This window comes from Chiloscyllium plagiosum, unplaced genomic scaffold (assembly GCF_037043375.1).
Source record: "Chiloscyllium plagiosum isolate Xiang-an unplaced genomic scaffold, Cpla_swu_hap1 HiC_scaffold_4, whole genome shotgun sequence".
NCBI lineage: Eukaryota > Metazoa > Chordata > Chondrichthyes > Orectolobiformes > Hemiscylliidae > Chiloscyllium > Chiloscyllium plagiosum.
In genome coordinates, this window is record NW_028270142.1 from 127073383 (window position 1) to 127086204 (window position 12822).

The window sequence follows — 12822 nt, forward strand, 5'->3', positions numbered from 1 at the left end:
AGCATCTGTGGAGAGAAGCAGTTACATTTTGAATTCAGTATGACTTCTCAGAACTGGTTCTAGATAACCTGAAGTTACAATTCATTGCTGTTAGCTAAGAAATTATTTGGGTCACTGTGGGTCAACATGTTTGATGTACAGTCTGTTCTAATGTAACACAGTTGTTCTGTTCTCATGTGATCCTGTGTTACATGAAAATAGCGTAATAGTTTAAAGTATAACAGAGAATAATTAACTAACAACTATTTACAACTTCTTTCTCTAACCTATCCTTTACCTTCCCCTTCTCCAATACTAGTCTGATAAAATTCCTGATTTAAGATTTACCAAAAATTCAAATTTCAAAACCAGCTAGCTGTCGAATCTTCTCTTTATATCTTCCTTTGTCATCTTTTCTTCTTCTTAGGGATTTCTGTTTCACAGGTTACTGATCGATAAAGGTACCATTTTTAAGAGAGCTGTTTCAGGCAGTGTGCGTGCTGGTGGCTTGGCAGTTCTCTCTCAACTGTTCAGGTTTTCCTAGTCTTATACCCCCAAAGGATCGGATTATGTCATTGGCTTTTAAGATTTTTTGGGGAGGGGTGATATAATTTAAACCGATTGGCCAAATTTGAATTTGTTTTGTCTCCAGGCAACACGGCTAATCACGCTGTTTTGACCAAGTATTACATTTTTGCCTTATTCAGAACACTTGGTGCTGTGTCAGGTAGTTCTGTTAATTTTTAACTCTCATAAAGGTATAGTACACTTCTACACCTTCCTAACAACGGGAAGTGGATGAGGTCTGCTGGAGGGCATCATCGACCATGTGGGAGAGGAAATTGTAGTCTTTGAAGAAGCAGGTCATCTGGTATGTTCTGTGGTGGAACTGGTCCTCATGGGAGGGGAGGCGGAGGAATCGGGGAATGAGGGATAGCATTTTTACAGGAGGCAGGGTAGGAGGAGGAGGTGTAGTCCAGGTAGCTGCGGGAGTCGGGTTTGTAGTAGATGGTGTAGTGCTGGAAAAGCACAGCAAATCAGGCAGTATCCAAGGAGCTAGAGAATCAATATTTTGGGAATAAGCCCTTCATCAGGAATTCTGGTGAAGGCTTCTGCCCGAAATGCTGATTTCCCCAGCTCCTTGGAAGTTGCCTGACCACCTGTGCTTTTCCAGCACTACACTTTCGACTCTGACCTCCAGTATCTGCAGCCCTCACTTTCTCCGGGTTTGTAGTAGATGGCCTTGTTGAGCCGGTCACCATTAATGGGGAAGGAGAGATCCAGGAAGGGAGGGAGGTGTCTGAGATGGTCCAGATGAAATTAAGCTCAGGGTGGAACCTGTTCAACCTCCTCATGGGAGCACGAGTTGGAGCCGATACAGTCATCTATGTAGCGGAAGAAAAGCTGTTGAATGATGCCAGCGTAGCTGCGGAAGATGGGCTGTTCTACATACCCAATGAAGAGACAGGCATAGCTGGGGCCTTTGCGGATGCCCGTGACTAACCCTTGAGTCTGAAGGAAGTGGAAAGATTCGAAGGAGAAATTACTGAGGGTGAGGATCAGTTCAGCCAAATGAATGAGTGTCAGTGGAAGGGTACTGGTGGGGATGACAGGGAGAGGAAGAAATGGAGGGCTTTGAGGCCTTCGTCCTGGTGAATAGATGTGTATACGAACTGGATGTCCATGGTGAAGGCGAGTTGTTGGGAGCCAAGGGAACGAAAGTCATGGAGGAGGTGGAGGATGTGGGTGGTGTCCCGAACGTAGTTGGGGAGTTCCTGGACTGGGGGCATACGGAGTCCATTTGAGAATAGTCAATTATTCATTCAATTTGGTGCATATTCTTCCAAATAAATGAGATTTGGGTTGTTGCAAAGGGTACTTGCAATGATTATAAATTCCAAAACCACAGTGGACACCAGGATCCTGTAGTCTGTGTTGGAACATGGCATTTTTCTGATTGCTGCTAAAACTATGTCAAACATGCTGACCTACAGTGATCAGCAATATTTCTGGATTCCTGAGACTGTAAGATGTATGAGGAGAAGTTGGTTATACCCTTGCTTATTATCTCGTCAAAGAACTGAAATAAATCTGTCACAATTTTTCCCCTTCATGCAGCAATGCTGGCTCTCCTTAATCATGTGTTTCTGAATGCTGAGTTATTACAGCCTTTGGAATAACTCAAGTTTTCCCAATTACAGATGTTAAGCTAACTGATCTATTGTTACCTTTACAGTATTTTGAGTGTCTCCCTTCTTGAATAAGACTGTTACATTGGAAAACTGCCAATGTACTTTGGGATTTTTCCAAAATCTAAGCATTTTTTGGAAGATTGCTACCAGTGCATCTTCTATCTTGTAGCTACTTCCTTTAAAATTCTAGTATGCAGCCCATCAGGTCCAAGGGACTTGCCCGTTAGTTCTGGTAGTACCTATACTTTTTCTTCAGTGGTATAGTTATATTTATTTCACCTCAGCCACTTGGTTATTTAGTATTTTTATTTTAAATGCTGTTAGTGTCTTCTACTGTGAAGACTGCAAAGTGTTTATTTGACTCTTCTGCTATTTCCTGATTTCCTATTATACTTTCCTCAGCCTCATTCTCTAAGGGGCCAAGGTTTGCGGTTGCTTCTTGCTTCCTTTTCACATATTTGAAGAAACCCAGTTTCCACTGCTGTCAGTTATAAGGTTGTCCTAGTATTCGCTATCTTGCTTCAAAACCTATTACAGGTTGTTCTGCTATAAAACGTTTCATTAATCCAAACTCGCTGTGACACAGTTGACAACTTGGGAACAGTGTTTCTAAATTGTGAACTTGTAAGGAGTATATTGGTTATTATGCCATTCTGCCCCATTAATTTAAATGGTGCTGCTATTGCACGCTATTCTTAACATGGGATATCACCAGAACGCAAATACAGTGTTATAGCAGAACCAACTGTATCCTGTGATTTCTCACAGGTCCATGAGATTCCTACAATACAGTGTAGGGAACCTCAACAAAAGATTTGAGCAGCGCACAGCTGGTGAAACATTTTAGAATAAGCATTGAAAGCAGTCTGTGAAGAGATCCAAGCTGAGAGATGCTGCGGCAAATAATCTACTAAGTTAGAATAACTCAAAGGAAAATGAGAAGCAAATGAAATTGGATTTAAGATAAGTAATGGAGACAAAGGAGTATGATGGAAAGGCGGTTTCTTTGTAAATCTATAATCTATAAAACATTTGACTAGTTTTTGTATTCACATATATTGCATTATATTTTTATTGAATATTGCTTTTGAATATTTTGTCTTTGGTTGCTTGTTTATGATCTCCTGTTGTAAATTTTCACTCCGCAGAGGGAGTTTCTCTCACCTTGCCATTGTTTTCTATTTCTTATGGCTAGAATATTGAATGTCATGGTTACGTGCAAAAGAGCTTATTTCTGAGTGAACTGGCCACTCCCTGTTAAGTGATGGAAAACTGCACAAGTTCAAGTCGTCATGTCAGTTGGGTGTGGTAAGGAAACACAACTTGCCAAGGGTGTTATGAATGCTTATACAAATGAGTCCCTCAACACTTTATGTAATGTACCTGTATTTGCCTGCCTGTATTCTATATAATAAAATCTCTTGCTGTCACAACCATGCAGTTCTGATACAGTAGACTTGTAAAAGAAATGTTCTGAGCATTATTATTATTTTTGAAAGAAAACCTCTAATTTAAGTTTTGAAAATCCTTTCAAGTTGGAAGTCCGAGCAGACAACCATCTGTTACATTAGACTGTTTCAAAGCCAATTGTCATCTCAACATCAATCAAGGGAGATACTTAGAGTTTGAGTAACCCCCGTCAACAAAATGGGACCTTGTAAGGGTATGAGAATTTAAAACATTTGGAAGAACAAGAGACTAAAATGACTTCAATGTTATTAACTTTACCTGGTGGAACAGCACCACATTGTAAATTAACAACTATTTTGCTTTGGATGTGATAATTAAAGTCCCCTGTAAGCTGTGTGGTTGAACAGCTATTTGCAGGGGCCATGATCACCAATTGGCATGTGGGTACATGGACTTTTGATTCTAGAAGTTGTTGCAGCGCACAGACCCAGAAATGCTACACAGTGATAGAAAAAGATTAGAGGGAATGGAGGTGATTAAAAACAGGTTATGAAATCTGTTTAGTACAGAACCCCTTCTCAGAAATCTGAGAAATTTAATAAGATAGGGTTCTCATCCAAAAAGGACATAAGGATGATGCATAGCAATCAACTCCACTTGGCCAAATGTGACCAGAGAACTTGCAAGTACCATGTAATAGAACAAGTGAGGAATAAAAACCCATCTCTCTCACTCCACGTTGTCAAATCTTGCTATGCTGGTCTGTACAGGCAGACACTAACCATTCGGGTCCAGCAGCAGTCATAGCTGATTGATCAACTTTTGAGTTTCATTCTCTTCACTTTGGGAAGTGATAGGCGTGCAAAGATCTTACCTTCGTTTTTTATGTTATCCTTAACCAACTTTTAATTATTGTAGATATATTTTAGCTGATAATCTTACCGCTTATACTTGAATAACTGTAATACTTTTTCAATCATCTCACCTTCATTGCGTCTAAGACTAAAGCTTTGCATTAGCATATTTTCAAGTTGCAATATTCAATCTGAAAATGGGCTATTCACAAGCCTATACAAATTCTTTGTTCATGGGCCTCCCTGAAGAGATTTGATTTGTAGTTGTGATACTTTCAATTGAACAGTTAAGCACTGAAAGGAATATGCATGTTTTATGTAACTGTCCTGGATCTGTCTTGATTTATGTTGCAATAGGTGGTGGCAGTGTTTAGGTATTGTCAGGTGCTTGAGATTGCATTCAGATTCTTGTAATATTTGCTCTATTTTTACATACTTTTCTTTACATTCCTTTTTTTCAAAAACTTGAATTCCATACCAATGCACATTTATTGCTGTGAGCTAGAAACCATTATTGCTTTAAACCAAGAGCACACTGACCATATCTGGTTTACTTATAGAAGTTGTATATCAATTGATGAGGTGTCATAATTTAAAATAGCTTTTCCTTACCATGGCACTTGAGCCAATCATGATATGCTTATTATATATCTTGGTGTGCGTCTGTGTGAGCATTTTTATGTATAAAGACATATATAAATGATATGAGCTTCCCTGGCTGCCAGGAAAATAATGCTGATTATATTTTGTATCAGCTCTCTAAAACTGGTACCATGACAGGTTATCTCACATTTGTGGGTTTTTTTTTTAAGTGCTCAATCATATAATTTTGTCTTGAATTGAAGAAAATTAAAATGTAGAATTAACTTGGTTTTACAAATGTTAGTGCGTACTAAACCACAGTCAATCTGAAACATGTCCTGGTACTCTGGTGCAGGTTTTAAAAATGACTAATTCTTTGGGTATGAATGTTGCTGGTGAGGTGTTCCAAGTTCCCATCTTGAGCTATAACATTTTTTTGTGAAGCTGCGTGATGGGGCAGTTGAGATTCCATCAAGTTGATGTGGGATTAAGCGGATAAGAAAGACCGGTTTCTTAAAGGATGTTCACAGCTTGATAGCTTTATGGCTATGTTTTTGATTCTGCAGTTTGCCTTTGTGATAACATTCATGAAAGCATACTGCATTTGTATTTATGCAATTTCTTATTATCAGCCCAAAGAAACGGAGCTTCCTTCATAGGGTCTTATCAAATTGCTCACAACTATATTGAAGCTGTGATTTATTTTGTATAGAACTCATTTTTCTTTTTGTTTACATTTCTTTTCCAAAAACCACAACTTCCCTAATGAGGCACAAATAGGTTACAAGTTATTCTGTTGAACTCACTGTCCATTATTCCTGTGTATGCCTGAAAACCAGGGTCAACTTATTGCCCTTGTGTGCAGTGATCTTATGTAGGAAAGATGCTCTTGCTGTTTCGGTTAGCTTTGATGTTTCTCAATAGAGCCACCAGGTGGAGTGAAAGAGAAACATGTGAACCAGTTTGAAGATTGCAGTCATGAATGTGTTTATGAAGTTCTATTACATAATGAAAAGAAATAATTTGAAGCATCCGAATGGAGATTAATGGATGTTTAATTATGCTGCTCATGTTCTGTTGCAAAATAAAGCCCTAAAAGGAAATATAGGTACGTTCTACTTTGCAGTTTGCTAACAATAGGATTGTTGAAATTCATGAAGAGTTCCCCCCTGAGAGGAGCAGTTTTTTTTTGCTTTCCCAAGAACAGCGTGATGATTGACACTGGAAAATTTTATTTATTGTAATCATTTTTTTTCATTCATTCATTACCTGCTGAGTTTTTGTTTGGTGACCTGTTGGTACTACCCTGAGGCATTGCAGAAGCACTGCGTAGAAATGGAAGTCTTGCTTCACAACTTTCATACCATTCATGTTGAGATTACAAGAGTATTGCCAATTGTGCTGTTGAATCGACTATTTGCTTTGAGGGGAATTGTCGCACCTGTTACTCCTAAGCCCTTCTCGAAAGGGATCGGCAATCCATGTCACAATATGTAAAGAAATTGTATGTTCCAAATAAAAGTAATTCAATTTCTAATTGCCTCTAAATGCACTTTCTCCACAGTTTAGTAGTTGATTAAATCCCGGGTTTCGTTTTAATTAATGACTTTGGTAGGCTCAACTTACGTGAAGTTCTGTTCATTGTCCTCCCTATATCTGTGTTTGAGAAATGGGTATGTAAACTCCTTCTTCTGATTTTGTTGAACGACGCACTTCAGAACTTGTACTAAAATGAATAACATTCTGTTCTGTTGAAAAGGGTTGGACTGCTCTAGATGCTGGCATTAGCCCAGAGCAACCAGACCTAATAGATTTGTTCTACAGCCAACTGAATGGCTGTTCAGTTCCCCACAGAGGCAGCCTCTTTTTTTTTCTCTCTCTCTCTCTAAGTTGTCATTTAGAATTGCTAATTGGATACAGACTTTGCCTTTGCAAACATTGACTTGCAGGAAGTACATCGTTTGGGCATTCTCTTGAGAAGTAAGGGGAAAGTCCGAAGCATTCAGATAAGTTGAGACAAGGAAAGAACTTTGTGCAGCTGTATGGTGTGTTTCTGTCGGTTTTAGCTGGCTTGCCAGATGAGGTTTTCATATGTTTCTGTGCGTACATAATTTATGATTTTTTTGAAAACCACATTGTGTCTAGCTTGTTAAAGCAAAAAGCATTTGGGGGAAAAATGTGAATCCTCCTTTTGTTTTTGAGGGGAGACTCTAAGGAAATGCAAGCAGGATTTTACAGCTTTTGAGCAGGAAGTAACCACCACATTTTGCCACTCAGTAAGTTATTTCTGTTCTCCATTTAAAATACATGGTTAAGTGTACTTTCTGTTAGAAATCTGTGTTGGGCACAGTCTGCCTGAATTCTAAGTGAAAGGTTGAACCATTGAAACTCTAGCATGAAACTGTTAAGAGAACATAATATAATTTATGTTAGTAAACTATTAAGGTAGTCATGCACAATGTCTGTCACCAGTTCCTAAACTGCCTGCTAGTTGTTCTGCTCAGCTGTTTTTTCCTGGCTTTTAAAAGATATGACAAATGTAACAACTGTACAAAATAAAAGTAGTTCTTAAGTATTATTGTATATGCTTATTAAATTTCTGTAGCCTTATTCCATTTCAGCATTGGACAGAAGGACAGGATAATTTGTGTTGGAAGTGTCTGTACTATCTCTGCATGCATGTATATGTTAATGTTTGAAAATATTTGCAAACAACATTGTTTTGATGCATGATAACTTAGATGTTGCTTTGCTTGTGAGGATTAGTGCGCTGTTCTTTACCTGCCCAAAACTGCATACCTCAGTAATATCCAATAAAATGGTAATATCCATTTTTTTCAGGAACACATGTAACACATTTAAGGGAACCAATGGAAGTTACTTTATCTTATGAAATATGAGCGGTTGCCAAAAATAATCCTTTAGAAGATGTATTTTCTGTAACTTTAGTGCATTATAATACCTGATTTCCATTGCACTGATCTGAGGTGAGGCACACAATTGAAATATTTACAATTGCCCATTTAAGAAATCACTCACCATTTTGTTTTCAATAAAATGTTAGTGGATGCTAGAAGTCTGAAACAAACAGAATGCTGTAGAAATTCAGCAGGTCTGGTAGTTTCTGTGGAGACAAAAAGTTAACACTTAAAGTCTGGTATAACTCCTCTTCATTCTGAAAAATATATTTCCTTTGACTGTACTGAACTATCTTTTGTGAAATCGCTTTGGACATTACTGGTACCTGGAACTACTTGTTAATATATATTTTTATTTCGAATCATGACCTTCCAAAACATTATATAAGCTCTTTGGTTTTATTACATTGTCACTCAAGTGACAACTGAATCAGCAAATATAAATCATAGGGATAGATAAACCCAAATAGTTTTAAGTTTTAGTTTCAAGACTTAGTGTGTATTTACCAAAGAATATTTTAAGATGTCTGGTATAACCTGGGCTGTAGTGTTTGAGCTTCTTGCCTCTTGTCACCTTTTATATTGGATCAGTCATCATAGTCTCTGCACCTTCTCCAGTACTTGTGTTCAATTTTGGGTATCACATAAAAGTGCATTGCTGTAAATGAACTTTGCCTACAATAATGTAACACATCAGAATAATGTCAAAGTTAATTGTACTGTTGAATTCTGTGTATATTTTATTTGCCACAGTTCTCTAATCACAGAATTGTTATAGCACAAAAGAAGGCCATTTGGCCAATCGTGTTTCCACCAGTTTTCTGTGAATCTTGATTGGATGCACATTTCCTGCCTTTTCCCTGTAATTCAGTCTAGGTATTAAAATGATTATTCAATCAGTTCCAAAATTATTTCATTTAAGGCTCTTCCTTCCCATTCATAGTGTACTAATCAGTTACTTGTCAAATGTGCAAATCTGTAGGAGAGAAAGTGGTGGAAGTTCGTACAATTGCAACATTTAAAAGGCATCTGGATGGGTACATAAATAGGAAGGCTTTAGAGGGATATGGGCCAAATGCTGGCTAAATTAACTTGGGATATCTGGTCAGCATGGACAAGTTGGACCAAGAGGTCTGTTTCTGTATTTTGCATCTCTACGATTCTATGACAACAATATCAGGTTAATTAAATTACAACTACTTATGGTAGAACATGAACTCAAAATGACTGCATGAGAACTAAAACTTCTGTGTTCAGGATTGAAGGAGTGAGGTCATGAAGAGAATTTTTTTTATTTTGAGTCATTGTGTGGTTTGGGCTTTGAATGAGGGAGAGTCTTTATAGAACAGTAGAAATGGGTTGAACAGCACTTAATGCAGGATAAGTTAAGGGCAACAGAATTCAGATGAATTTATTTTCACAAATGAGAAACCAGGCAGGCGAGTGTTGGGATAGTTGAACCTAGGGAAGATTGATATGGACAGGAATTTAGGTGGTGGTGGTTCAGCCAAGGTAAGTTGAGCAATATTATGAAGTTGGAAATGGGCAGGCTTTTTAATGTAGGCAATATGGGTCTGGGGTTTGATGGGCTTTTGAATGTTTTGAACAAACTAGTTCAGTCTGAAACAGTTGGTGGAAAAAGTGGAGTTTGTGTTATGATCTTGGTAATTTTTATCATTTGCTCACCTTCTTGAAGTTTTTTTTTGAACATTGGTCTGCTTATATACAGGGATGATTGCTTTCTCTAGTTGGTGTAAAAGACAATGTTAATCTATATTCAGTCCTAGAAAATTAATACTGAAAAAAATGATAAAAACAAATTGCTGGAAAAACTCAGCAACTTATTCTGAAGGAAGGACACCTGGACCTGCAATGCTAACTCTGCTTTATCTCCACATACGTTGCCAGATTTTTTTTTCTTGCAATTTGTTTTTGTTTCTGATTTCCAACACTTGCAGTTTCTTTAAGAACATTATACACTGTCTGCATTGTTTTCTAGTCTAGCTTTCCTGCTACTCTCCTAACTGTAGCATTAAAGTGTACATTCTTGTTGTGCATGGCCACTTCTGGAAAATACAGGCATCTGGAACAACCATATCTTCTGGAGTCATCAACTATATGCCATAGTGCCAAGTTTTAAAAAAAGCAAATTATTTAAACTATGCAGTGAAGGCTAGGTGTTTAGAAAGATGTAGTTATTAAATTTAATTAGCTGGTGACTGGTGGTGATGCAATTTCATATTTATTCGAACAGGATTCAGGATGAAGTGGATTATCTAGTTTCGATATATAATATGCACTTAAAATGATTAACCCTTAAAACATTCGTCGTGTGCCTTGTCTGAATGACGAGTAATTGAATTTCCCGGCACTCTTTATTGATGTAGTTTTGTTGCAGTGCCATTCTCTAAGTTTAAAACAAAATAGTTTCTTAAAATATTTATTTCTTTATTCTTTTGTGGATTGAGTTATCACTGTCTGGGTCAGCATTTGTTGCCCATACGTAAGTGCATGTGAACTGAGTGATTTGGAAGGCCACTTAAGATTCAACCACATTGCTGTTTTTCTGGAGTTACATGTATGCCAGATGGGCTTGGCAGATTTTTACATCTTTCAACCTTCCCTTCACCCACACCACTGAATTCACTTACTCTTATTGACTCCTGATTATAAAATGTTGAGATTGTCCATTCCTTGTTTTCATAACCATTCATTTCCATGGCCTTCCTCTGTCTAACATCATTCGGCCCTACAATCCTCAGATTATGTGCTCTTCTCCATTTCTATCACTTCATCAGTTTTAATTGCGCTTCCAATAGGGATTGCTCTTTTGAATACTAAGGCACAAAGTCTTGAATTCATAACCTCTTCACCCCTTTTGACTCTCTCTCCTTTAAACTATCCCTAAAATCTCCCACTTTTATCCTGTTTTGGTCATCTTCAATTCCATATCCTTATGTTAGAGTCATAGAGATGCACAGCACGGAAACAGACCCTTCGGTCCAACTCATTCATGCCAACCAGATATCCCAACCTAATCTAGTTCCATTTGCCAGAACTTGGCCCATATCTCTCTCAATCCTTCCTATTTACATACCCATTCAGATGCCTTTTAAATGTTGCAATTGTACCATCCTGTACCACTTCCTCTGGCAGTTCCAAGATCAGTTGTGAATTTTGCTGTTTGTTGTTGATGTCAAGTTTGTCAAGGCTCCTGTGAAGTACTTTGAGATGTTATAGATCTTTAAATGCATATTGCATTGATCCACAAGGATATACAAAATTAACAAACATTTGAATTGAGAGCAGAAATAGGCCATTTGGCCCCTCAAGTGTGCTTCGCAATGCAATAAGATCATGACTGACCTGTTAACATTTCAAAATGTGGGCGGCACGGTGGCACAGTGGTTGTGGGCAGCACGGTGGCACAGTGGTTAGCACTGCTGCCTCACACGCCAGAGACCTGGGTTCAATTCCCGCCTCAGGCGACTCTGTGTGGAGTTTGCACATTCTCCCTGTGTCTGCGTGGGTTTCTTCCGGGTGCTCCGGTTTCCTCCCACAATCCAAAATGTGCAGGTTAGGCGAATTGGCTGTGCTAAATTGCCAGTAGTGTTAGGTGAAGGGGTAAATGTAGGAGTGTGGGTGGGTTACGCTTCGGCGGGTCGGTGTGGACATGTTGGGCCGAAGGGCCTGTTTCCACACTGTAAGTAATCTAATCTAAAAATCCACATTCATGTCTATTCTTGATGACATTTTTGGTTCCCTTGCCTAATGAGAATCTATCTACCTCTGCCTTAAAATTATTCAATGAACCTGTCTCCACTGTCTTCTCCAATTAGTGTTCCATAGTTGCACAACCATCTAAGAGAAAACAATTCTAATCATTTCTGCCCTAAAAAAGAAGGCACCTCATTTTAAAACAGCACCCCCTAGTTTGCCCACAAGAGGACGGGTCACTTCCACGTCCATTTTGTTGAGATAGTTTAGGATCTTGGACACACCAATCAGGTCACCTAACCTGCATATCTTTGGACTGTGGGAGGAAACCGGATCTTGCAGTGGAAAACCATGCAGATGTGCGGAGAATATGCAAACTCCACACAAGCAACCAAGGCTGGAATCAACCAAGGAGCAGGAAAATCGGCGTTTCAGGCAAAAGCCCTTCATCACGAATAGAGGCAGGATGCCTCCAGGGTGGACACACTGGATGCAGTCGGATGCTCCTCGGATGCAGTCCTCACTTTTTTGCCAAGGCTGGAATCAAACCCACCTCCCTGATGCTGAGAGTCAGCAGTGCTTACCGTTGAACCAACTTGCCACCCATGGTGGAAAGGCGTGGGGACTTGGGATTTGATTCCTGACTGTCAGATCTCCAGCCTTTTGACCTGTTCTTGTAGTCACAACCTCCATACGACTGGTCCTGTTCAACTTTTTGTCAATGGTAACATTCAGAATTTTGTAAATGAGAGTTTAATGGTGATATTGCCATTGAATATAGAGGGTGATAGCTTGAGATGATCGTTGCGCAGTACTTCTGTGGTGGGAATGTTACTTCTTGTTTGTGAGTCCAAGCCTAAATGCTGTCCAGGTCTTACTGCCCTTGGATATAGTCAGCTTTAATATCGGAGTTGTCTTAAATGATGCTGAACATTGTGCAACCATTAGCAAACGTCCCCACTTTTATGATTCCATGAAGGGAAGGTTATCCATGAAGCAGTTGAAGATGATCCTGAAGTGTTTCTGCAAACATGGGACTGAAATTACTGACCTAAAGTAACCGCAGCTGATTTCCTATCCAGCAGACTGTGTTTTCTCCAATTCTCCTTCACTGCAGTTCTGACAAGACTCCTCGTATTCAATCAAATGCTGTGCCATTGTGTCAAAGAG

At 38.9% G+C, this 12822-nt stretch overlaps 1 protein-coding gene across 10 annotated transcripts in view; it reads left to right on the top strand.

Moving 5' to 3' along the window:
• Positions 1-12822, top strand: part of LOC122548896 (protein tyrosine phosphatase type IVA 3-like) — a 154966-nt gene that overhangs the window by 56587 nt on the left and 85557 nt on the right. For 4 of the 10 annotated variants that reach the window (XM_087986634.1, XM_043687829.2, XM_043687831.2 and 1 more), the window contains exon 1: positions 7011-7293. The exons of the other annotated variants lie outside the window; for them this stretch is intronic. The gene's annotated coding sequence lies outside the window, so the exon portion shown is untranslated. Of the gene's footprint in view, positions 1-7010; positions 7294-12822 lie in introns of those variants that run through there. 10 annotated transcript variants of the gene reach the window in all.